Source organism: Saccopteryx leptura, chromosome 6 (genome assembly GCF_036850995.1).
Source record: "Saccopteryx leptura isolate mSacLep1 chromosome 6, mSacLep1_pri_phased_curated, whole genome shotgun sequence".
Taxonomy (NCBI): domain Eukaryota; kingdom Metazoa; phylum Chordata; class Mammalia; order Chiroptera; family Emballonuridae; genus Saccopteryx; species Saccopteryx leptura.
The window spans coordinates 54,891,448-54,914,634 of NC_089508.1; the positions used below are offsets into that span (position 1 = coordinate 54,891,448).

The following is a 23,187-nucleotide window of genomic DNA, read 5'->3' on the forward strand; positions in this document are numbered from 1 at the left end:
AACTGAGTTGTTACAACAAAGAACTGATGCTTCTCATCTTTCTCCCTTCCTGTCTATTCCTATCTGTCCTTCTCTCTGACTCTCTCTCTCTCTCTCTCTCTGTCTGTCTCTCTCTCTCTCTCTCTCTCTCTCTCTCTCTCTCACACACACACACACACACACACACACACACACACACACACACACACACAATCTTAGAAAGAAAAGAATAATCTTAAAATAAAAACCTGCTTTGGGGCCTGTATTAAGAAGACAGATCTTCTCATACTTTGAGGGTTTCTGGAATGATGAATTAAGATTTAAAGCTACATCTGGCAAATTTCACCCCTGTGAACGACCTGCTCTCAGTGTGAGTGGCCTATTTGAAATTAGTAAACATTAAAGGAACAGCAGAAGCCTCTTACTCAAAAGAGGTAAAGTTCTGTCTTCTGGATAAAGGGGGAGCAGGATGTTTGAAAATATCTCAGCCTTTGTGTGCATTCTTTGCAGAAAGAGTGGCATCAGTGTCACTGTTGTTCCTCTTAGGGAGCAGAACCTAAATATAAAAGTGCTTGAGTAAGAACCTGAGAATATATGAATAGCATCTCTGCCTGACAGTATATGAAACAAACGTCAGACAATGAAAAGTATGGTGTGCTCACCATCTTTTCCTTTTAAAGAGTGTGTGTGCAAGTGTTTGTTTCCAAATCCACATACATTGTCCAGAAAACATTTTAATAGAACATTTAAATGCTTCCTTTGACATTACAATATAAATCTAATTTGCAACTAATGCTTAATTTTGTGAGGAAAAAGTAGAAAGATTTGTTTCATTTTGTGGGCTTGGAAAGGTGTGATTCAACCACTCAGTATTGCTAGTCATTAATGGAGCTAATTTAGCGATGATAGTACCATGAATTTCTGTTTATTCCTCTAAGGATGAACCATGACCTTAGCCTTTATTAAATAGCTACACTAGTTACCCCAAAACGGAACTGATATTTCTGAATTGGAAAACTTCTGGACTAGGATAAATTCTATGGTTGTGTGTCCTTTATATGTATTTTCCATAATTTAGAGCAGTGAGACATTTCTCATATTATGCCTAATAAGCTACTCTGTGGTACAGTGAAATATAGGTAAAAAAGTTGATCTCTAGGAGACTTGCTTACCTTTTAGAGCCAAACCCCTGTGGCCCTTCTCTGCCCCTTTAAGCTTTCAAATAGTTATAAGTCACAAGAGGCATATAGAGTAATCACCTGTAATCACATACATAATATTTATCCCTTTCCCTTCTGATGGGGGAGAGGAAATCTATTTTAAAGATTTTGCTGGTGAAGAGTTTTGGGGCCAGTAATACTTCTTTAATTGCAAGTAGAGTGTTGAGTTTATTATAGAAATTGGCCGATATACACCTCACAGTAACACAAAGTACTAACACCTTTTCAGTGTATTGTTTTGCAAAGTGGAAAACTGCTAGAGATATTTGCTCAGTGTGAAAGCAGAATATGTTACTTGGATTTTGTCGTCTTTTAAGGAACTTCATGAGCAATGGAAGATAAGATTCCAAAATTAGGCCCAAGTAACTTAACTTATATGTAAGTGGGCTGGGCTGGAGAGTTGTACTTGGTTACAGAAAACTGGTACTGGTACTATTCTTTAGACACCAAGAATGACTTTGTGCCCTGGCTAGTTCACTCAGTGGTAGAGTGTTGGCCTGACGTGTGGAAGTCCTGGGTTCAATTCAATTCCCGGCCAGGGCACACAGGAGAAGCGCCCATCTGCTTCTCCACCCCTCCCCCTCGCCTTTCTCCCTCCCCCCTCCCCTCCCACAGCCAAGGCTCCATTAGAGCAAAGTTGGCCCAGGCGCTAAGGATGGCTCCATGGCCTCCACCTCAGGCACTAGAATGGCTCGGTTGCAGCACCCCAGATGGGCAGAGCATCACCCCCTAGTGGGTTTGCCAGGTGGATCCTGGTCAGGCGCATGTGGAGTCTGTCTCTCTGCCTCCCTGCTTCTCACTTCAGAAAAATACAAAAAAAAAAAAAAGAAAGAAAGAAAAAAAAAGACTTTGTTACTACTCTTAGAGAATGCTTATTTAAGGAGATTGAAGACCCAAGTTTTAGTCTAAACAAAGGACTAGAGAGTAAGCTCAGTGACTGCTCTAAGGCTGACCATCCCCCTCAATCATTACGTTCCTAACTGACAGTTTATTGAGGTTAATCATTAAGAAGAAAGGTAGCCTGACCAGGCGGTGGCACAGTGGATAGAGCGTCGGACTGGGATGCAGAGGACCCAGGTTCGAGACCCCGAGGTCTCCAGCTTGAGCGCGAGCTCATCTGGCTTGAGCAGAAAGCTCACCAGCTTGGACCCAAGGTCGCTTGCTCTAGCAAGGGGTTACTCTGTCTGCTGAAGGCCCGTGGTCAAGGCACATATGAGAAAGCAATCAATGAACAACTAAGGTGTCACAACGAAAAACTGATGATTGATGCTTCTCATCTCTCTCCATTCCTGTCTGTCCCTATCTGTCCCTCTCTCTGACTCTCTCTCTGTCCCTGTAAAAAAAATAAAAATTAAATTAAAAAAAAAAGGTAATATTTATTTAGCTTCCCCAAAGCTTTGGAGTATTGTGAAATAAAAAAGATATCATTGAAGTGAATTATTCCTATGGGTTATGAGAAGGTGGAAGCATGTATCCACTGTCTTCTATTTAAACTTCAATACTGTATCTTTCTGAAGTCTCTCACTGTCATTGACGAGAGGGTATATTTTCTTCAAGTTCCAGTAACAACTACATTAAGATAAATAACTCCATGCACCTACTATTAAAATAGTAATCTAGTTGCAGGCTAAGCCCTTCTTTTTTGTAGCATATAACTTATCTATAAACGTGTAAGACATAGACCAACGAAAAGGTGAATTTTTAACATTTACAACAAGCTATATTATCATCTTCTTTCCACAGCTCCTAAGCAAGTAATTTATATTCCACCCACTTAAAAGAAGAGTTCGTCATCTCTGTACACCTCTGCAGTCTTTTATGCTTTCAACAGAGTACATTTTCTTCTTTATATTTCATATTGCTTTAATTCACCGTTTCTTACTAATAATAATTCCTATAGTCATAATGCTAGGAGATGGAGTTTTCACTAACAGAAACATGGTGAGCATCATCTGTGTTCATAGCACTGTGGTGATTAATAAGATAGTCTCTGCCCCTCAGGAGACCAAAGCCTTATGAGAAGGAGAATTTAATGTTTACTGATTGTAAGGTATTGTTTTACTACTCTCAAGGAGCTCTCTGATGCATCTAAGTAACTATAATGCAAACTAAAACAGTAGAATGATATTTTTTAAGGTAAATATAAAATGATTTGAAGCTTTGAAGGGAAAAGGGTTTATAATTATTCAGAATAGGGAATGAGGCTGAACTTTCAAAAAGGGGTATGGTTTGCCTGACTAGGTGGTGGTGCAGTGGATAGAGCATCGGACTGGGACACATAGGACCCAGGTTCGAAACCCCAAGGTCGCCAGCTTGAATGTGGGTTTACTAGCTTGAACACAGGCTTGCCGGCTTGAGTGCGGCTCACTGGTTTGAGCCCAAAGGTCACTGTCTTGAGCCTAGAGGTCACTAGCTTGAGCCCAAGGTTGCTGGCTTGAGCAAGGGGTAACTCGCTCTGCTGTAGCTCCCCCGGTCAAAACATATGAGAGAACAATCAATGAACAACTAAGGAGCCGCAATGAAAAATTGATGCTTCTTACCTCTCTCCCTTCATGTTTGTCTGTCCTTATCTGTCCCTCTCTCTTACTCTCTCCCTGTCTCTGTCAAAAAAAAGGGGGGGGGGATATGGTTTGCTTGGACATTTTTAAATAGAAGAGTAAGAAAGCCTTCCAATTACAAAATAAGGTAAGGTCCAGAGACAAGTATGTGTCTGTTATGCCCTTATTAAAGAGGTAGCCTGACCAGGCGGTGGCGCAGTGGATAGAGCGTCGGACTGGGATGCAGAGGACCCAGGTTCGAGACCCTGAGGCCGCCAGCTTGAGCGCGGGCTCATCTGGCTTGAGCAGAAAGCTCACCAGCTTGGACCCAAGGTTGCTGGCTCCAGCAAGGGGTTACTCAGTCTGCTAAAGGCCCCCGGTCAAGGCACATATGAGAAAGCAATCAATGAACAACTAAGGTGTCACAATGAAAAACTGATGGTTGATGCTTCTCATCTCTCTCCATTCCTGTCTGTCTGTCCCTATCTATCCCTCTCTCTGACTCTCTCTCTGTCCCTGTAAAAAAAAAAAATAATAATAATTAAAAAAAAAAAAAAGAGGCATTCACTGAGCATCCCAATTGGGTTAAGTACTTCTTTTTTTTTTTTTGAGGGCAGGAAGGACAGACAGGGACAGACAGAGAAGAAGGAAGAGAGATGAGAAGCTTCAATTCATAGTTGCGTCACCTTTGTTGTTCATTGATTGTTTTCTCATATGTGCCTTGATGGGGGGGGGTATGGCTCCAACCAAGCCAGTGACCCCTTGCTCAAGCCAGCAACCTTGGGCTTCAAGCCAGCAGCCTTTGGGCTCAAACCAGAGACCATGGGGTAATGTTTGTGAGCCTGCTTGCAAGCTGGAAACCTCAGGGTTTCGAACCCAGGTCCTCAGCATCCCAGACTGTCACCCTATCCACTGCGCCACCACCTGGTCAGGCATGTGTAGTTCTATTTTAAGCGAAGCCCTGAGATATACTGGTAAACAAGAATAGACACTAGTACAAATTTATATTCTGAAAGGGAGACAAGCTGTGCTCCAGATGAGCATAATTAGCAGTCTGGATAGTTTAGAGGAAGAAGAGAATTGTGGGCTAGAGAAGGATTCTTGGTCATGGTCATACAGATTACCAAGTACAGAGGCTCTTTCTACTACAGTTTTGTACTCAGACAACCTCACATATCTTTCATAACCCCTTACAGAGTTGAGCTACAGCCACATATGCCTATTCAGCACCTGAAATGTGGCTGATATTAATGTGTTTTAAGTATAAAATACAAATTGAATTTCAAAGATTTAGTACCTTTCAAAAAGGATATAAAATATCACAATAATTTTTAAATTCATTACATGTTGAGATAGTGATTTTTTTAGATATGAGTTAAATAAAATATATTATTAAACTTAACTTCACCTGGGGTTTTTGTTGTTGTTTGTTTGCTTTTACTTTTAAAAAGTGGTTTCTCGAAAATTTAAAATTACATTTATGGTTTTCATTTGTGGCTTGCTTTGTATTTCTGCTAGATAGTGCTGCCTGCTTTAATGCAATAGTGTGTTCCTAGTGTGTGCTTAGAAGAAAATACTTCCTGTGAAACTATTATTGAAGATGTATTGATACTAAGGCAATGTGGGTATATAATACTCGGACAAATCCTTATTTTTCCTCTTTATTCTTTTGATCTTTTTATTTACTCAGATATCTTTGCCTTTTCAACTTTATTAATGACTGCCACATTTTTGAGAGACATTTGCTTAACCAACCGGTGGTTCAGAATTGAAAGAAGCTCCAGGTGAGAGCAAAATAGTCTTAGTTTTCCAATTTTAGAGAGCTGTTACCCTGCTTTTGCCTCTGTGCATTTAGCTTTCTATATACTTGCTGCTCCCTCAGCCTGCAAGATCTCCACCCCACCCCGACTCCAGCCTAATCAGTTCTTAATCATCCTTCAAGAGTCAGCCATGGTCCCTGTTCTGGGAAGCTTTCTGCAGCTCCTTTAGTCAAAGTTAGATTCCCCTCTTTACTGTTACCATAGCATCCTATTCTCACTTGTGATGTTTGATGAATGGAGAAACTGACCACCAGACACTTTGAACTTAATTGAATTTGAAACTGGGAAGCAGAGACATTGCAGCACTTATTTCTCAAATTAACTGAAAATGAGGAAGATAAATGAATTCATTTTGCTTCCTTGCAAGTCTTCATGCCTCCTCAAGTGATCAGAATTACTTAAGGTCATCTTGAATGTTTTATCAGGTCACATCTATTCTGACTGGAGAGAGATTTGGGTGAAAACTCAAATGAAAAAAACACACAATAGGACAGGCTATCTAGCAACTGCTCCATTGACTGGAGGTTGTTCTGTGGCAAGTCACTTAACCTCTACTTTTCCTATTCAGAAAATGAGGGGGACACTTGGTACTTTATTCTCCAAGGGCTATTTTCATGATTAAGGAAGGACATTACAATATTAAGATAGTTTGATAATAGGGGGCATTCTGCTTCTGTGCTATGATTAAACTCTGCCTTAGTGGGTTTGATTTTGTTTTTCTCAGGACACTTCTGGGAACAATTTGTTAAATGGACCCAAAGTTAATGAAAACATGCTTATCTGCTTTTTATACTTTCTCTATTAATTTAAGCATATGCCAAGTTGCCTTCTGAATTCCTAAATGATTAATTTATTAGGCATCATTTGACACAATTGACTTCTTGGGAGTTGTATTAGAAAAATAGCACTAATGCACTCCTGATGTACTCTTACCTGTGCTTTCATAAGGGAAATATAATATCACTCTTTATTTTTTGAATTCATAATTTGTCAACATTATCAATATGTTGGATGGTCTGTTAAGTTCATGTTATAGACCATGTTTTATGGGATCTTTACAAAATCACTTAATCTTATCCAAGTAATGTGGCTCAAAAGTGCTTGCTGTCACTCTAGATGTCCTTGAATATAGGATACAGATAGATAGGTACATGTGATATAGAAAAAAAAAGCCTGAGACTTGGATGCAAAAGTTGGGGTTTTAGATCTTAGCTGTACCACTCACTGTATAATATGAGCCAGTCACTTCAGATCAATACCTATAGGTACTTGTTAGTCTTAAATGGGAGAATCTATATAAAAAGTGTGGAACAGTTTATGGCCAAAAACTTTTGTGATAGAGTATTCTTTGAGTGAAATTTTCTAATTGTAGCATTGAACAAATAATGGGATAGGAAGGGTTCTCCTGACTTTGAAATATCAATGATAATTTGGATAAAAAGCTAGGAGATAACTTTGTGCTGGGGCTTTGGAAATAATGGGTTATGGCAGGGTTGGTTTTTTTTTGCATTTTTCTGAAGCTGGAAACAGGGAGAGACAGTCAGACAGACTCCCGCATGCGCCCGACCGGGATCCACCTGGCACGCCCACCAGGGGGTGATGCTCTGCCCATCCTGGGCGTCGCCATGTTGCGACCAGAGCCACTCTAGCGCCTGAGGCAGAGGCCACAGAGCCATCCTCAGCGCCCGGGCCATCTTTGCTCCAGTGGAGCCTCGGCTGCAGGAGGGGAAGAGAGAGACAGAGAGGAAAGCGCAGCAGAGGGGTGGAGAAGCAAATGGGCGGTTCTCCTGTGTGCCCTGGCCGGGAATCGAACCCGGGTCCTCCGCACGCTAGGCCGACGCTCTACCGCTGAGCCAACCGGCCAGGGCGGGTTATGGCAGGTTTTGAGCATTTTAAAATACTCTGTGGGCCTGGATACTTTAGAAATAGGACTATCGGCCCTGACCGGGTAGCTCAGTTGGTTATAGCATTGACCTGTTACACCAAGTTTGTGGGTTTGATCCCCAGGTAGGGCACATACAAGATTCAACCAATGAATGTGTAAATAAGTGGAACGACAAATCGATGTTCTCCCCCCCAACTCCAAAGTCAATAAATAAATTTTTTGAAAATGAAATAAGACTATAGTACTAACTGTTGGAAATAGGTCTAGGGCCCTGGTCGAACAGCTCGGGTGGTTAGAACATCATCCTGAAGTGTGGAGGCTGCCAGGTCGATCCCCAGTCAGAACACATACAGAAACAGACGTTCCTGTCTCTCCTGCTCTCTTCTTTCCTCCTCTAAAATCAATAACATAATCATTAAAATAAATAGAAGGAGTTCTTTAAAAAAAAGAGAGAGAGAAAGAAATAGGTCTAGGACTTGAGACAGACCAAGGACCAAAGAGGATTTAGAACTGTGACAATTTAGCAATATATACTAAAAAGTTAAATATGCATGCCCCTTGCCTGACCTGTGGTGGTGCAGTGGATAAAGTGTCAACCTGGAACGCTGAGGTCGCTGGTTCAAAACCCTAGGTTTGCCTGGTCAGATACATTTGCACATTTGTCCAGAAATGTGGGCACAGGATTCTTTGCCGTATTATATGTACATTTGTCTAAACACTATCATTTTCAAGTGATAGTTCAAGCTCACTTAAGAGAGAGCGGGTGGGTGGGTGAAGAATTTCTTGGCTCATAGGACTGAGAAGTCCAGCAATAGTCTCAACTCAGGCCAGCCAGATTCAGGACCAACACTCTCCTTGGTCCTCAGGTGAGGTGGTGTATTTTTCGGTCTCTCTGTTGCTCACAGATTTCCTTTCTCAAAGTGTTATTTTCATTCTCAGATTGGTAGCCCACCTATTTTCACATAGTAGTCCCTGGCAGCTCCTTCCAGTTTAGCAGTCACAGAGGTGCTGGGAGGAGATCGCTGCTCCTCTCTAGTTCCACAGAAGTCCTAGAGTTTACTGTCATTGTACTGACATAGCTCAAGCATCGATTCTTGACCCAGTTTCCTAGGGTAGGGGGATAGAGTACTCTGATTAACCTGGCTTGAATTATATCCTTGGGGTGACAGCATTGAGGAAATGGTGCTTTTCCACTGGAAGAGTAAGGTAGTGTTATCAGAAGAAGAAAGAAAAGAATGCAGGCCAAGCAGAAGCAATAGTTTTTCACTATAATGTCTATTTCTAATAACTGATGTTTAGAGACAATCTGTCTATCAGTACAGGAAAACAAACATATGATTCATTATAGGGTAGGATATTACGTAGCTATTAAAATGAATGAGGTAGCCTGACCTGTTGTAACAACAAATTGATGTTACTCTCTCCTTTCCCCTCTCTCTAAAAAAAAATAAAATTACAGAAAACTATTCTTAATTGTGCATGTGTGTATTATCTGTTACAGATGTGAATACTTTTCTTATATTTCTATACTGCTTTTGGTTTGCTGTTATGTTTATTTGAAATGCATATATATCACTTTCATACTTTAAAAAAGTAATAATTCAGGTGGGTCTTGTTCTGGACCAGGGTCTGGAATTGACAGAGTTCAAGAACTATATAGAGAGATGGACATATTATAGGAAAGATGAAAAGATAGTATTCGTGGAGCTGACATATAAATAATGGGAACCAAGGAGTGGATAGGACAGATTCAGCTGCCTGTGTAGCATGGGCAGGGGATTTATATTTTAGAAGAGTGACAAAGAGAATTGCTCGAAAAAGTAAATGTTAACCAAAAAGGCACATGTTTTGGAAGAGGTGGGGAAGGGAGCATGAAAGGGAACAACAGTCAGAAGATGTAGACAGCTCAGTGTAATGAAGAGAGCAGTGAATCTGAAGTTGAGAGTCTGATTATATTTCCTTGAGTAACCCTTTTACCCAGGAAAGGTCACACAGCATCTCTCACAGGCCCTATCTCCTGTGTGAAATGGATTTAGTATTTTCCTGGTCTTCTTCACCAGATGACTGTGAGATTTAAGTGAGAAAAGGGCTATTTATGTAAAGGAAAAAAACTCACATAATTCTAAGTTAGTCAGGACCAAAATAAAGAATTTATCTCTGAATGAAGTGGAAGATGAAAAGGGTATGGAGATGCCATCAGACTGCCTTTGCGCATTAGACAGGGGCTAATTTTGTTGGTCATTTAATCTATTCAGATGAGCAGGTAGTTTTTTGCTGAGGGAACAAATATTTGTTTTTGTGTAGCTTTTGCTGTTGTTAATTAAAATGAATTATTCTACGTATTTCACCTACATGTGGGAACAGCAAGATAAAACTGCACTTGTCATATACAACCATCATTGAAGGAGATACACAGAAGAAAGTCAGTGTAGAACTACAACTCTGAATTAATCATCCCAAGGAATTCAAACAAGAACTACTCGGAAATATCAATTGTGTTAGCAATTCCATGCACATTAAAAATCTAATTAATTTGTTTTGTCCTGTATATATGTGTATTTTACCATTTTGAGGCAAGCATTGTGCAGTCCAAATAGAAAACTCAAGTGGTGTTTCATTGACCTGTATTTATTTATTTATTTACTTAGTGCTTTTTCTACCCTTATCTATCATATGCTTGATCAGTGCTAGGCTGGTCCACTGACATACAAGCATAATTAACACTTAGTAGTCACTGCCTTCAAACAACCTTCTGGTAGTAGGGAAGATAGCCACATGGACAAAGAATGTGTAATGAGAGTGGAGTAGGATAGTCAGTAAGGGGTGCATAGTACTTTGGAGTAACTTCTTTCTTTTTCTTCTGATTCCTTCTAAATGCTTGCTAGAACTTTCCTGACTTTTGGTCAAGTTATTGTTCAGATGTGTGTTAAGAATTCGGCATCTTGCCCTAGCCAGTTGGCTCAGTGGTAGAGCATTGGCCTGGTGTGGAAGTCCCAGGTTCGATTCCTGGCCAGGGCACACAGGAGAAGCACCCATCTGCTTCTCGACCCCTCCCCCTCTCCTTTCTCTCTATCTCTTTTCCCCTCCTGCAGCCATGGCTCCATTGGAGCACAAAAGTTAACTCAGGCACTGAGGATGGTTCCATGGCCTCCGCCTCAGGTACTAAAATGGCTTCAGTTGCAACGGAGCAGCGCCCCAGATGGGCAGAGCATCACCCCCTGGTGGGCTTGCCAGGTGGATCCTGGTCGGGCGCATGCGGCAGTCTGTCTTTCTGCCTCCCCAGTTCTCACTTCAGAAAAATACCAAAAAAAAAAAAGAATTTGGCATCTCATTTGACCAGGCGGTGGCGCAGTGCATAGAGAGTCAGACTAGGATGCAGAGGACCCAGGTTTGAAACCCCAAGGTCACCAACTTGAGTGAGGGCTCATCTGGTTTGAGTACAGCTCCCCAGCTTGAACCCAAGGTCGCTGGCTTGAGCAAGAAAGAGGTCACTCAGTCTGTTGTTGAGCTCCCTCCCCAAGGACATATGAGAAAGCAGTCAATGAAGAACTAAGGTGCCACAACGAAGAATTGATGCTTCTCATCTCTCTCTCTCTTCCTGTCTCTCCCTCTGTGGCGCTCTCTCTCTCTCTCTCTCTCTCTCTCTCTCTCTCTCACACACACACACACACACACACACACACACGAAGAAGAATTAGCTATCTCTTCTTAGCTTTTAAAATTCTGTCTTCATACCTTAAGTCACAGGAACTGCAATGCTAAGGAAAGTGTAAAGTTTTCAGAGACTGGGTTTTTAACTCTTAAATTTACCAGTTCTGAGCTGAATTGGTCTTTTTGGAAAGAGAAAGAATTTCCAACCCCAAAACACAAAATAATTTTTAAATGGTTTTTTATCTTAGATGCTGTCTACCACAGAAGGAATCCATCTGCCTATAGTGGGCTTTCTTTCCTGACTCCTGGATAAAGAAAACTTTGAACCTGCTTTGAGGTTCAAGGCCCTTGTAATTGTGTGTGTGTGACAGAGAAATGGTAAAAGCTCTATTTCTGTGGCTCACTGCTCTTGCCTTTCCTCACCTTTTCCCCTCCCCCCATACACATTTGAGCTCATGTTAGCAGCATATGTCTAGCGATATTCTAGCTTCCAAGAGGGCTATTAACAAAACGATTGAAAAATATTTTTTATTATAGAACACAAAAAGTAATCCCGATCCCTTAATTCTAGATCTAGCTGTTCTTTTTATTAAGCCAGCATTCTTAGTAGATTCATATGTTGAACTGCTTCATATTGTAAAGAGGCATTTTTCAGAGTCAGAAAAATGAGAAGGATTCTGTTCTTAAAAGAGAACACATGTATTGTCTCAGATCTTTGTAATAATGCATTGTTTTTATAGAGTTACTTCCTGAGTTTTAAAGGCTATGCTTTCATTTTCCCCTTTCACTTCTTCCTGTGTTTATCTGCTTGTTTTTTCTGCTTTCTTGTGAAGTGGGTTTGTTTAATATTATTGATGATAATTCTCCATGTATTAGTAATTCCTTGACTCTCAAACACTAAAGAACATTTAGTAGTTGTACTATATAGAAGCCACTACCACTGATGGGACCAAGGATAGTTTAATTTTGGAGAAAAAAATACCCTTTTTCCTTTTTTTTTTTTTTTTAAATTTTTTAAATTTATTCATTTTAGGGGGGGGGAGCAGGAAGCATCAACTCCCATATGTGCCTTGACTAGGCTAACCCAGAGTTTCGAACCGGCGACCTCAGCATTCCAGGTAGACATTTTTTTTATCCACTGCACTACCACAGGTCAGGCCTATCCTATTTTCTTTAAAAATTAAAAAATAGTGCCTGACCTGTGCTGTCATAGTGGGTAAAGCATTGACCTGGAACGCTGAGATTGCCGATTCAAAACCCTGGGCCTGCCTGGTCAAGGCACATATGGGAGTTAATGCTTCCTGCTCCCCCCTCCATAAATGAATAAATTAATTAATTAATTAAAAAATAAACTATAAACAAAACAAAGGAAAGGAATTGCTAAGATCATTATGCCCTTAAAGGTTTCTCCAGCGCTGACTTTAGAAGACAGTTATTTTCAACATATACTTATTTTTTCATAGAATATTAATATAGAAGTTATTTTTTTTACATCCAGATATTAATGTAGGTATGGGACTTGGAAATTGCTTCATAGCTAGATAATTTAGTTTTTCAAAAAGATGAAAGGCTAATTGTTAGGCAGTAATGTGATCAAATTATCAAAAGCTTCAAGGTAGTTCTGTTTCAATTCTCAGCCTGATGTGCATTTAAAAATGTCTCTACTTAGAGTAGTTACTGTTCATAATGCATTATGGAATCTTTTTAGTTAACAGCTTGAATGATAAGCCATTATCCTTGATTTGGTATGTTTAACCCAATTTAAATTTATGACAGACTGAAAATTAGCTGTAGTGTTGTATACCTCATTTCCTGTTTTATATGTGTGACCCATATGTCCACACATATAAGGATATGTTACTGATGGATGGAAAAACTGTTTACTAGTACCGTGTGAAAATATACAAGATAACATGGGCATTGTATATATAACCTTGCAGTTTGGGTTTGTAAGAAATTTAACCTCTTGTTAAAGGAAGTACAGCAAAATCTATTGTAAATCCTTTAGAAGAGGAAATTCAGAATTTGCTTTTTTAATTTAGAAGCGGGACTTTATTAGTGTTTTATTTCTAGAACAGATGAAAGATTATAAAAGTAATTTGGCCTGACTGGGCAGCGGCACAGTGGATCAAGTGTTGGACTAGGATGCAGAGGACCCAGGTTCGAGGCTCCGAGGTCGCCAGCTTGAGTGTGGGCTTATCTGGTTTGAGCAAAGCTCACCAGCTTGGATCCAAGGTCACTGGCTTGAGCAAGGGGTTATTTGGTCTGCTGAAGGCTCGTGGTCAAGACACATATGAGAAAGCAGTCAATGAACAACTAAGGTGTCGCAACGAAAAACTGATGATTGATGCTTCTCATCTCTCCCTGTTTCTGTCTGTCTGTCCCTATCTATCCCTCTCTCTGACTCTCTGTCTCTGTAAAAATAATAATAATAATAATAATAATAATAATATAATTTGGTTTCTGAAATAACATGGGTTGAAGAATTTAATGCGTATCTACCTTGTCTACCTCTTTCCCTTCAGTTTTATTACCTCATAATTATTTGCAGGAAGAACCTTGTTTACCACATGTATACTGTAATTTGTGTTGCATTTAAGGCTTTGCCTTCATACCCAATCATTTTTTATTTTATTTTAATGGGGTGACATTGATAAATCAGGGTGCATATGTTCAGAAAAAACATCTGCAGGTTATTTTGACATTTGATTATGTTGCAACCCCTCACCCAAAGTCAAATTGTCTTCCGTCACCTTCTAACTGGTTTTCTTTGGGTCCCTCTCCTCCCCCTATCCCCTCCCTCTCCTCCCCCACCCCCACCCCCCGTAACCACCTCACTCTTGTCCATGTCTCAGAGTCTCATTTTTATGTCCTATCTGTGTATGGAATCATATAGTTCTTAGTTTTTCTGATTTACTTATTTTACTCAGTATAATGTTATCAAGGTCCATCCGTGTTGTTGTAAATGATCCGATGTCATCATTTCTTATGGCTGATTAGTATTCCATAGTATATATCAGTGGTCCCCAACCCTGGGCCACGGACCGGTACCGGTTTATGGGCCATTTGGTACCGGTCCACAGAGAAAGAATAAATAACTTACATTATTTTCGTTTTATTTATATTTAAGTTTGAACGATGTTTTATTTTTAAAAAATAACCAGATTCTCTCTGTTACTTCCGTCTAAGGCTCACTCATGATGCTTGTCTCGTAAGTTCGATAATTATACTTAAGAATACCACAGTTTTTACACCGGTCGCATAATTTTATTTTGTGCACTTATCCGTCCCACCTAAAGGCCAGTCCGTGAAAATATTTTCTGACATTAAGCCGGTCCATGGCCCAGAAAAGGTTGGGGACCACTGGTATATATGTATCAAAGTTTTTTAATCCACTCGTCCACTGACGGACACTTGGGCTGTTTCCAGATCTTCGCTATTGTGAACAATGCTGCCATAAACATGGGGGTGCATTTTTTCTTTTGGAACAGTGCTAATGGCGTTCTTAAGGTATATTGCTAAAAGTGGGATAGCTGGATCAAAAAGCAGTTCGATTTTTAATTTTTTGAGGAATCTCCATAGTGTTTTCCACAGTGTTTGCACCAGTCTACATTCCCACCAGCAGTGCAGGAGGGTTCCCTTTTCTCCACATCCTCGCCAGCACTTATTCTGTGTTGTTTTGTTGATAAGCGCCATTCTGGCTGGTGTGAGGTGATACCTCATTGTGGTTTTAATTGGCATTTCTCTAATGATTAGTGATGTTGAGCATTTTTTCATATGCCTATTGGCCATCTGTATGTCCTCTTTGGTGAAGTGTCTATTCATTTCTTTTGCCCATTTTTGATTGGATTGTTTGTCTTTCTGGTGTTCAGTTTTACAAGTTCTTTATAAATTTTGGTTATTAATCCCTTATCAGACGTATTGTCGAATATGTTCTCCCATTGTGTAGTTTGTCTTTTTATTCTGTTTTTATTGTCTTTAGCTGTGCAAAAACTTTTTAGTTTGATATAATCCCATTTGTTTATCCTGTCTTTTATTTCACTTGCCCATGGAGATACATCAGCAAATATATCGCTGTGAGAGATGTCGGAGAGCTTACTGCCTATGTTTTCTTCTAAGATGCTTATGGTTTTATAGCTTACATTTAAGACTTTTATCTATTTTGAGTTTATTTTTGTGAATGGTGTAAGTTGGTGGTCTAGTTTCATTTTTTTGCAGGTAGATGTCCAATTTTCCCAACACCATTTGTTAAAGAGGCTGTCTTTACTCCATTGTATGCTCTTACCTCCTTTGTCAAATATCAGTTGCCCATTAAGTTGTGGGTTTATTTCTGGGTTCTCTGTTCTGTTCCATTGATCTATATGCCTGTTCTTATGCCAGTACCGGGCTGTTTTGAGTGCAGGGGCGATGTAGTATAGCTTGATATCAGGAAGTGTAATACCTCCTGCTTTATTCTTCCTTTTCAAGATTTCTGAAGCTATTCGTGTTCTCTTTTGGTTCCATATAAATTTTTGGAATATGTGTTCTATATCTTTGAAGTATGTCATTGGTATTTTAATTGGTATTGCATTGAATTTATAAATAGCTTTGGGTAATATAGACATTTTAGTGATGTTTATTCTTCCTAACCAGAGCATGGTATATGCTTCCACTTGTTTGTATCTTCCTTGATTTCTTTTATCAATGTTTTATAATTTTCCAAATACAAGTCTTTAATCTCCTTGGTTAAATGTACTCCTAGGCACTTTATTTTTTTGGTTGCAATAGTGAAGGGAATTGTTTCCTTAATTTCTCTTTCTGACAGTTCATTGTTGGTGTTTAAAAATGCCTCTGATTTCTGAGTATTAATTTTATATCCTGCCACCTTGCTGAATTCATTTATCTGGTCCAGTAGTTTTTTGACTGAGACTTTAGGATTTTCTAAATACAATATCATATCATCTGCAAATAATGATAGTTTTACTTCTTCTTTTCCAATTTGGATGCCTTTTATTTCTTCTTCTTATATCTGATTGCTATGGCTAGGACTTCCAGAACTATGTTGAATAAGAGTGGTGAAAGGGGACACCCCTGCCTTGTTCCTAATCTTAAGGGGATTGCTTTTAATTTTTGCCCATTGAGTATGATGTTGGCTGTGGGCTTGTCATAGATGGCCTTTATCATGTTGAGGTATGTTCCCTGTATTCCCACTTTGCTGAGAGTTTTGATCATGAATGGGTGCTGGATTTTATCAAATGCTTTTTCTGCATCTGTTGAAATTATCATGTGATTTTTGTCCTTCCTTTTGTTTATGTGATGAATCACATTGATTGATTTGTGAATATTGTACCAGCTTTGCCTCCTCAGAATAAATTCCATTTGATCATGGTGTACGATTTTTACATATATTGCTGGATCCGGTGTTCTAATATTTTGTTGAGGATTTTAGCATCTATATTCATCAAGGACATTAGCCTATAATTTTCTTTCTTTGTGTTGTCTCTGCCTGGTTTTGGACCATACCCAATCTTATTAAAGGACTTTGCAACATAATGTTAATTAATTAAAATTTTCGTAAACAGTAGATTAGCGATGGCTCTGCAAAAGAAGAATAAAGTATAAAATATAAGATTTCTCATTTAAATGCAGCCCAGGTAATAAGTATGTGGTAATAACTATGTGGTAATCTCTGACCAAAGAGACAGACTTCCTTAGTGGGCCTGTACCTGTATTTCACCACCAGCACTGGCCACTTTATGGACAGCCATGCAAGGAACTAGGCACAGACTGGAACTTGCGTGGGCGTCTTTCTGTACAAGTAGTTCTAATAAATTATAGCTACATCTCCCAAAGAGACTTTTATACTCAGCAGCACATTTTCTGTAATATCTAAGAAACTCTAAAGGAGTTTTAAATAGTCTTAAAGTGATTCCCTTCAAAAGGTATTGAGTCTAATTGTTTGTTTGTTTGTTTGCTTGTTTTTACAGAGACAGAGTGAATCAGAGAGAGGGATAGACAGGGACAGACAGACAGGAATGAAGAGAGATGAGAAGCATCAATCATTAGTTTTTCATTGCGCATTGCAACACCTAGTTGTTCATTGATTGCTTTCTCATATATGCCTTGACCGTGGGCCTTCAGCAGACCGAGTAACCCCTTGCTGGAGCCAGCGACCTTGGGTTCAAGCTGGTGGGCTTTTGCTCAAACCAGATAAGCCCGCATTCAAGCTGGCGACCTCGGGGTCTCGAACCTGGGTCTTCTGCATCTCAGTCCGATGCTCTATCCACTGCGCCACTGCCTGGTCAGGCGAGTCTAATTGTTTTGATGGGAAAAAACCTCTGAAAGAGATTGATCTGTCAGTGCTGAGTCCTCATAATACACTGCTCACAAAAATTAGGGGATATTTTATTGCCTCATATTCATTTTGAAATATCCCCTAATATTTGTGAGCAGTATACATTAATTAGAAAACGGAACAATGCCCTTTATTCTTACCCTCTAATACAGAGTTTGCCAGCTGAAGTTATACTTCAAGAATCACTTGTGGGCCCTGGCCGGTTGGTTCAGCGGTAGAGCGTCGGCCTGGCGTGCGGGGGACCCGGGTTCGATTCCCGGCCAGGGTACATAGGAGAAGCGCCCATTTGCTTCTCCACCCCCACCCTCTCCTTCCTCTCTGTCTCTCTCTTCCCCTCCCACAGCCAAGGCTCCATTGGAGCAAAGATGGCCCGGGCGCTGGGGATGGCTCCTTGGCCTCTGCCCCAGGCACTAGAGTGGCTCTGGTCGCGGCAGAGCGACGCCCCGGAGGGGCAGAGCATCGCCCCCTGGTGGGCAGAGCGTTGCCCCTGGTGGGCGTGCCGGGTGGATCCCGGTCGGGCGCATGCGGGAGTCTGTCTGACTGTCTCTCCCCGTTTCCAGCTTCAGAAAAATACAAAAAAAAAAAAAAAAAGAATCACTTGTGGAGCTGTGCTTCCATCCACTACTAAAAATTCTGTTTTAGCCTGAGCAGGCAGTGGTGCAGTGGTTAGAGCTTCAGATTGGGTCGCAGAGGACCCAGGTTCGAAACTCTGAGGTTGCCAGCTTGAGTGCGGGCTCATCGGCTTGAGTGTAGGGGTTGAGTACAGGGTTGCTGGCTTGAGCATGGGATCATAGGCATGAATGACCTCATTGTCACTGGCTTGATGCCCAAGGTTGCTGGCCTGAGCAAGAGGTTACTCACTCTGCTGCAGCCCCCAAGTCAAGGCACTTATGAGAAAGCAATCAATGAACAACTAAGGTGCCGCAATGAAGAATTGATGCTTTTTATCTTCCTTCCTGTCTTTCGTGTCTGTTGTCTCTGTCACACAAAAAAAAGAAAGAAAAATTCTGTTTTAGTAGGCTAGAAATGAAGTCACTACATCTGTTTTTTAAAGTTTTTAGAGATGTTTCTAATAGACACACTTCTAGTTGAGTACTACTACCGGTTTATAGTTGAATTTCTACCACACATATTTTATATCACATGGAAGCAGCTTTCATTCATATGGCTTTATGCTTGACAAAGAGGAACTCAGAGGGCAATCCTAGCTATAGTCAGAATTTTGGGCTTAAAAGGGAATCATTTAAGCCTCTTCTCTTTACACAGTTTGCAGCAGAACCAAATATGAGATCCAAGACTCTGACTTGAGCTCTTTCTACACTAGCATCTTGGACCTAATTCATCTTTGTGAAAAGCTTTAAAGTCACTCAGTAATCTAGAAGTTGTTTTGAACAGCCCAAAGCTTTCCAAGGTATTGTGAAGTCTCAGGATTTTTAATAAAAGGAACAATAATGAAGCCATCAGGAACTTCTCACATCTTTGAAGTTACTAGGCAGGAGTCATGAGTGATAGAATTCCTAGTTAGAAATTATAGCCAGCACAAGGATGGTTTTGTGACTTCTTTGTAAACATGGAAATTTCTGATTAGGAGATGCCTAGATTTGGTACTAAAGATTGTCGGGAACAAGATGATCATTTTCATTTAAACTGATCCTTATGCATTGGCAGCAAGTCTGGGAAATTATGCCAGTGTTACATTTCTAACAGGCCTGACTTTTAGCTTGTCCTTCAGAAGGATATTGTACCTACATAATGCAGTTTAACCAACTATAGGAATAATATGTTGATTAATTATGAATAAATTTGGCTTTAAAACATTCAGTCAACAGTAGTTCCGGTCAAGGTGTAGAGATTGACTTTTCTTTAGGATAAACAAAATCCGGCCCTGGAGGGATATAGCTCAATTGGTGAGCATTGTTCTGAGGCGCAAAGGTTGCAGGTATAATCCCCAGTCAGGCCACAAACAGAAACTGGTCAGTGTTTCTCTCTCCTCCCCCAAAACCTATCAATAAATTTTAAAAATGGTAAGTCCAGAGGGAGCCCTGCTGGGTTGCTCAGTTAGAACTAGAGCATCATCCAATATGCCAAGGATGCAGGTTCAGTCCCCAGTCAGGGCACACACAAGAATCAACTAATGAATGTATAAATAAGTGAAACAACAAATTGATATTTCTCTCTCTCTCTTGTCAATGAATAAATTAAAAAAACTAAAAAAGTATAAATAATGAGCCTTGTAGGAGGAAGCTAACATACCAGCCTGCTATAGAGTGGGTAGGGACTCAGAAAATTTTATTTTTTCTCTTGATCCCTTTTCCCATGAGTTTACTACCACTCTCCCATGGAGTCTATATTATGCAACTTGCAGATAAACCTGTCATGTACAAAGAAAAATAACAAAAGGGATAGGCAAGTGAACCCTGGAGCAGAGCTACGGGCTGTGCAGGTGAGTGAGAAAGCACAGGTTTTGGCAGTAGGCTGGGTTTTGAATCCAGAAGGTCTAGGGAAAATTACTTAACATCCCAGAGTCGTTTTTCTCATCTCTACAATGAGAAAAACATTCTTGCTATTTATGGTTGTTGTGAGTGTTAATTGAAGTAATGTATATAAGTATATATATAAGGAATGTATAAGGAAGCTGACCCAGAGGTCTTCAATGTCTTACTTCTGTTTTCAAAAGTAATTAACGCCTCAATTCAATGTATGAATGATGTTTTATAGAATTGCACAACTGAAACCTGTATAATTTTTTTAACCAGTGTCACCCCAATAAATTTAATTAAAAATGTTTTAAGTAAAAAAAATCCAGAGGGAAGGGAAGTCTAGCATTGGTATGGTTACTTCACAGCCACTAGGGACCCAGATTCTTCTCTTTTTTTGCTCCATTCATTCTTGGCACTAACTTATATCCTCAGTGTCTGGTAGCTCTAGATGGCTTCTGGAGCTTCAGCCATCAACGAGTCATAACTTCAACTTGAGTCATCTCCCTTGAAAGAGCTTTTCTAGAACCACCTTATTTAACAGTTTCTGCTTCCACCTCACTGGTTGTTTCTGTCATCAAGGGAGGCTGGAAAGTTATAACTGGGAAGGTTGCTATTATTGAAGTTCTGTTATTAAGAAAAAAGAAGAGAGTGGATATTGGGCAGGCAACCAACAGATGTGCTATAACCTGTTTTGAAGAATATAATACTACTTACATTAGGAAAACCAAATTTTAGTGACATCATAAACTATTATTTAAAATATAAGTTTAAAAGATCCCAAACAACCATGTGTCTGATCAATAAAAGCAATAAATCTCTATGATAGTGTTCTGCTTTGGACTTCTCAGCAGAACTCATTGTGAACAGCTGTTAGGCTTTATATATTTTAAATAAACTGAAGATTGAGTTCTTCAAAACAACAAGAGGAAAAGACATTTCAGATTAAATTCTGTTTCCTTTTGAAGATAAAAACAACCACAAGGACAATTCAGTGGATATTTATGGAATTAGCAGGAGCAGAATATTCTATATAAGATGACTTGAGCTACAAATGAGCTTATTAAAATACTCAAATTATTTAGTATTTAGATGGAACAAGATAAACTGATGCAGCACATGAAATAGTAAGACATACCATAGCGATAAATCAAACTAACTCCAGATGTACAAGACCTATCCTGGAGAGAATGATGAGCACAATAGACTAAAGTTTTAAGTAGTAGATATTGTCTTAGTCCATTTGGGCTGTTATATCAAAATACCACACATGCTGGATGGCCTATAAACACAGAAATTTATTTCTCACAGTTCCAGCACTGGAACTCCGGGATCAGGATGCCAGCATGGTTAGTAAGGTCCTGGTGAAGACCCTCTTCTGGTTTGCAGACTGCTGACTACCTGTGGTGTCCTTACCCTGTGAAAGCTCTGGGCAGGGTCTCTTTCTTAAAAGCACTAATCTCATTCGTGAGGGCTTTGTCCTCATGATCTAATCACTTAATCATTAGGTTTCAACATTAATTGTGAGGTGTGGGACACAAACATTCAGATCATAGCAGATATAATCACTTCTGCCTGAAAAAAATAAAACACAACAGGAAGAAGGAGAGAATTTTGTTGTCTAAAAAACTTGTAGGCAAAAACAAGCAGTAGCTTAACCAAGCAGTGGCGCAGTGGATAGCGCATCGGACTGGGATGCGGAGGACCCATGTTTGAGACCCCGAGGTCGTCAGCTTGATCACGGGCTCTTCGGGTTTGAGCAAGGCTCACCATCTTGAGCCCAAGGTCGCTGGCTCAAGCAAGGGGTCATTCAGTCTGCTGTAGCTCCGTTGGTCAAGGCATATATGAGAAATCAATCAATGAACAACTAAGGAACTGCAACAAAGAATTGATATTTCTCATCTCTCTCCCTTCCTATTGTCTGTCCCTATCTGTCCCTCTCTTTGACTCTATCTGTCTCTGCCACAAAAAAAAGAAAACAAGCAGTAATATGGAGCATATACAACTATAGACCACGGTATACATAACTGTGTGACACGGAAGTATTTCTGTTCTATGAGACCAGATTTTTAAAATGTTCTGAACCGTCATTCATAATCACTGTGCACATGGTGTTAACACATAATTTACTTAATACTTTATATTTACAATACACTTTAAGGAGGAAATTTATTCACAAGTTGCCATTTAAGTAAGAAAGTCTAGATTTTGGCTTTTTTTTTTTTGTGGCAGAGACAGAGAGTCAGAGAGAGGGACAGATAGGGACAGACAGACAGGAAGGGAGACAGATGAGAAACATCAATTCTTCGTTGAGGTTCCTTAGTTGTCCATTGATTGATTTCTCATATGTGCCTTGACCGGGGGTGGGGGGGCTACAGCAAACCGAGTGACCCCTTGCTCGAGCCAGCGACCTTGGTCTCAAGCTGCTGAGCCTTGCTCAAACCCGATGAGCCTGCGCTCAAGCTGGCGACCTCAGGGTCTCGAACCCAGGTCCTCCGCATCATAGTCTGATGCTCTATCCACTGCGCCACTGCCTGGTCAGACTAGACTTTTGGCTTCTTATAGCTATAAATTTCAAATCTGGGGAAAGCCCAGTCTTGTATTTTTTTTTCTTTTCCTTTCATAATTACTTATCAGTAACTAGTCTGGCCTGTCGGTTGACTTTGCTCCAGTTAATAGAAAACAGGAAACTACAGAGCCTCCCTGTGAGAAAAGGGCCAGACTGAACCCTCTGTGACCTCATTCCTTCAGTTTGATTTGTCCTTGGGGCAACATTTGCAAATAGCTCCATATGTGGCTTTGGCAGTAAGCATAGGAAATGCAAATGAACAGCTAATGCAACAGGGTCTGTTAGCCTGGCCTTTGAGCTCAGCAAGCCATCTTTTGAACCTATTATGATAGTGTATTTTGGGGCATCCTTGGGGAATTTTTTTTTTTTTTTAGTATTTTATTTTATTTAGACAATTAATTTTAACGGGATGACATTGGTCAACTAGAGTACATAGATTTAGAGAAAACATGTCCACATCATTTTGACATTCAATTATGTTGTATACCCTGTCACCCAAAGTCAAATCATTCTCCGTCACCTTTTACTTGTTTCTCTTTATGCCCCTCCCCTTCCCCCACCCCCTTCCGTCTCCTCCCTTCTCCTCCCTCTGGTAACCACTGCACTCTTTTCTAAGTCCAGGAGTCTCAATTTTGTGTCCCACCTATGTATGGAATCATACAGTTTTTCGTTTTTGCTGCTTTACTTATTTCACTCAGTATAATGTTATCAAGGT

At 40.1% G+C, this 23,187-nt stretch overlaps 1 protein-coding gene across 4 annotated transcripts in view; it reads left to right on the forward strand.

Annotated features, from left to right (window-relative positions):
- CSNK1G1 (casein kinase 1 gamma 1) overlaps positions 1-23,187 on the forward strand; it is a 505,634-nt gene that overhangs the window by 419,203 nt on the left and 63,244 nt on the right. The gene's annotated exons all lie outside the window — the stretch shown is intronic.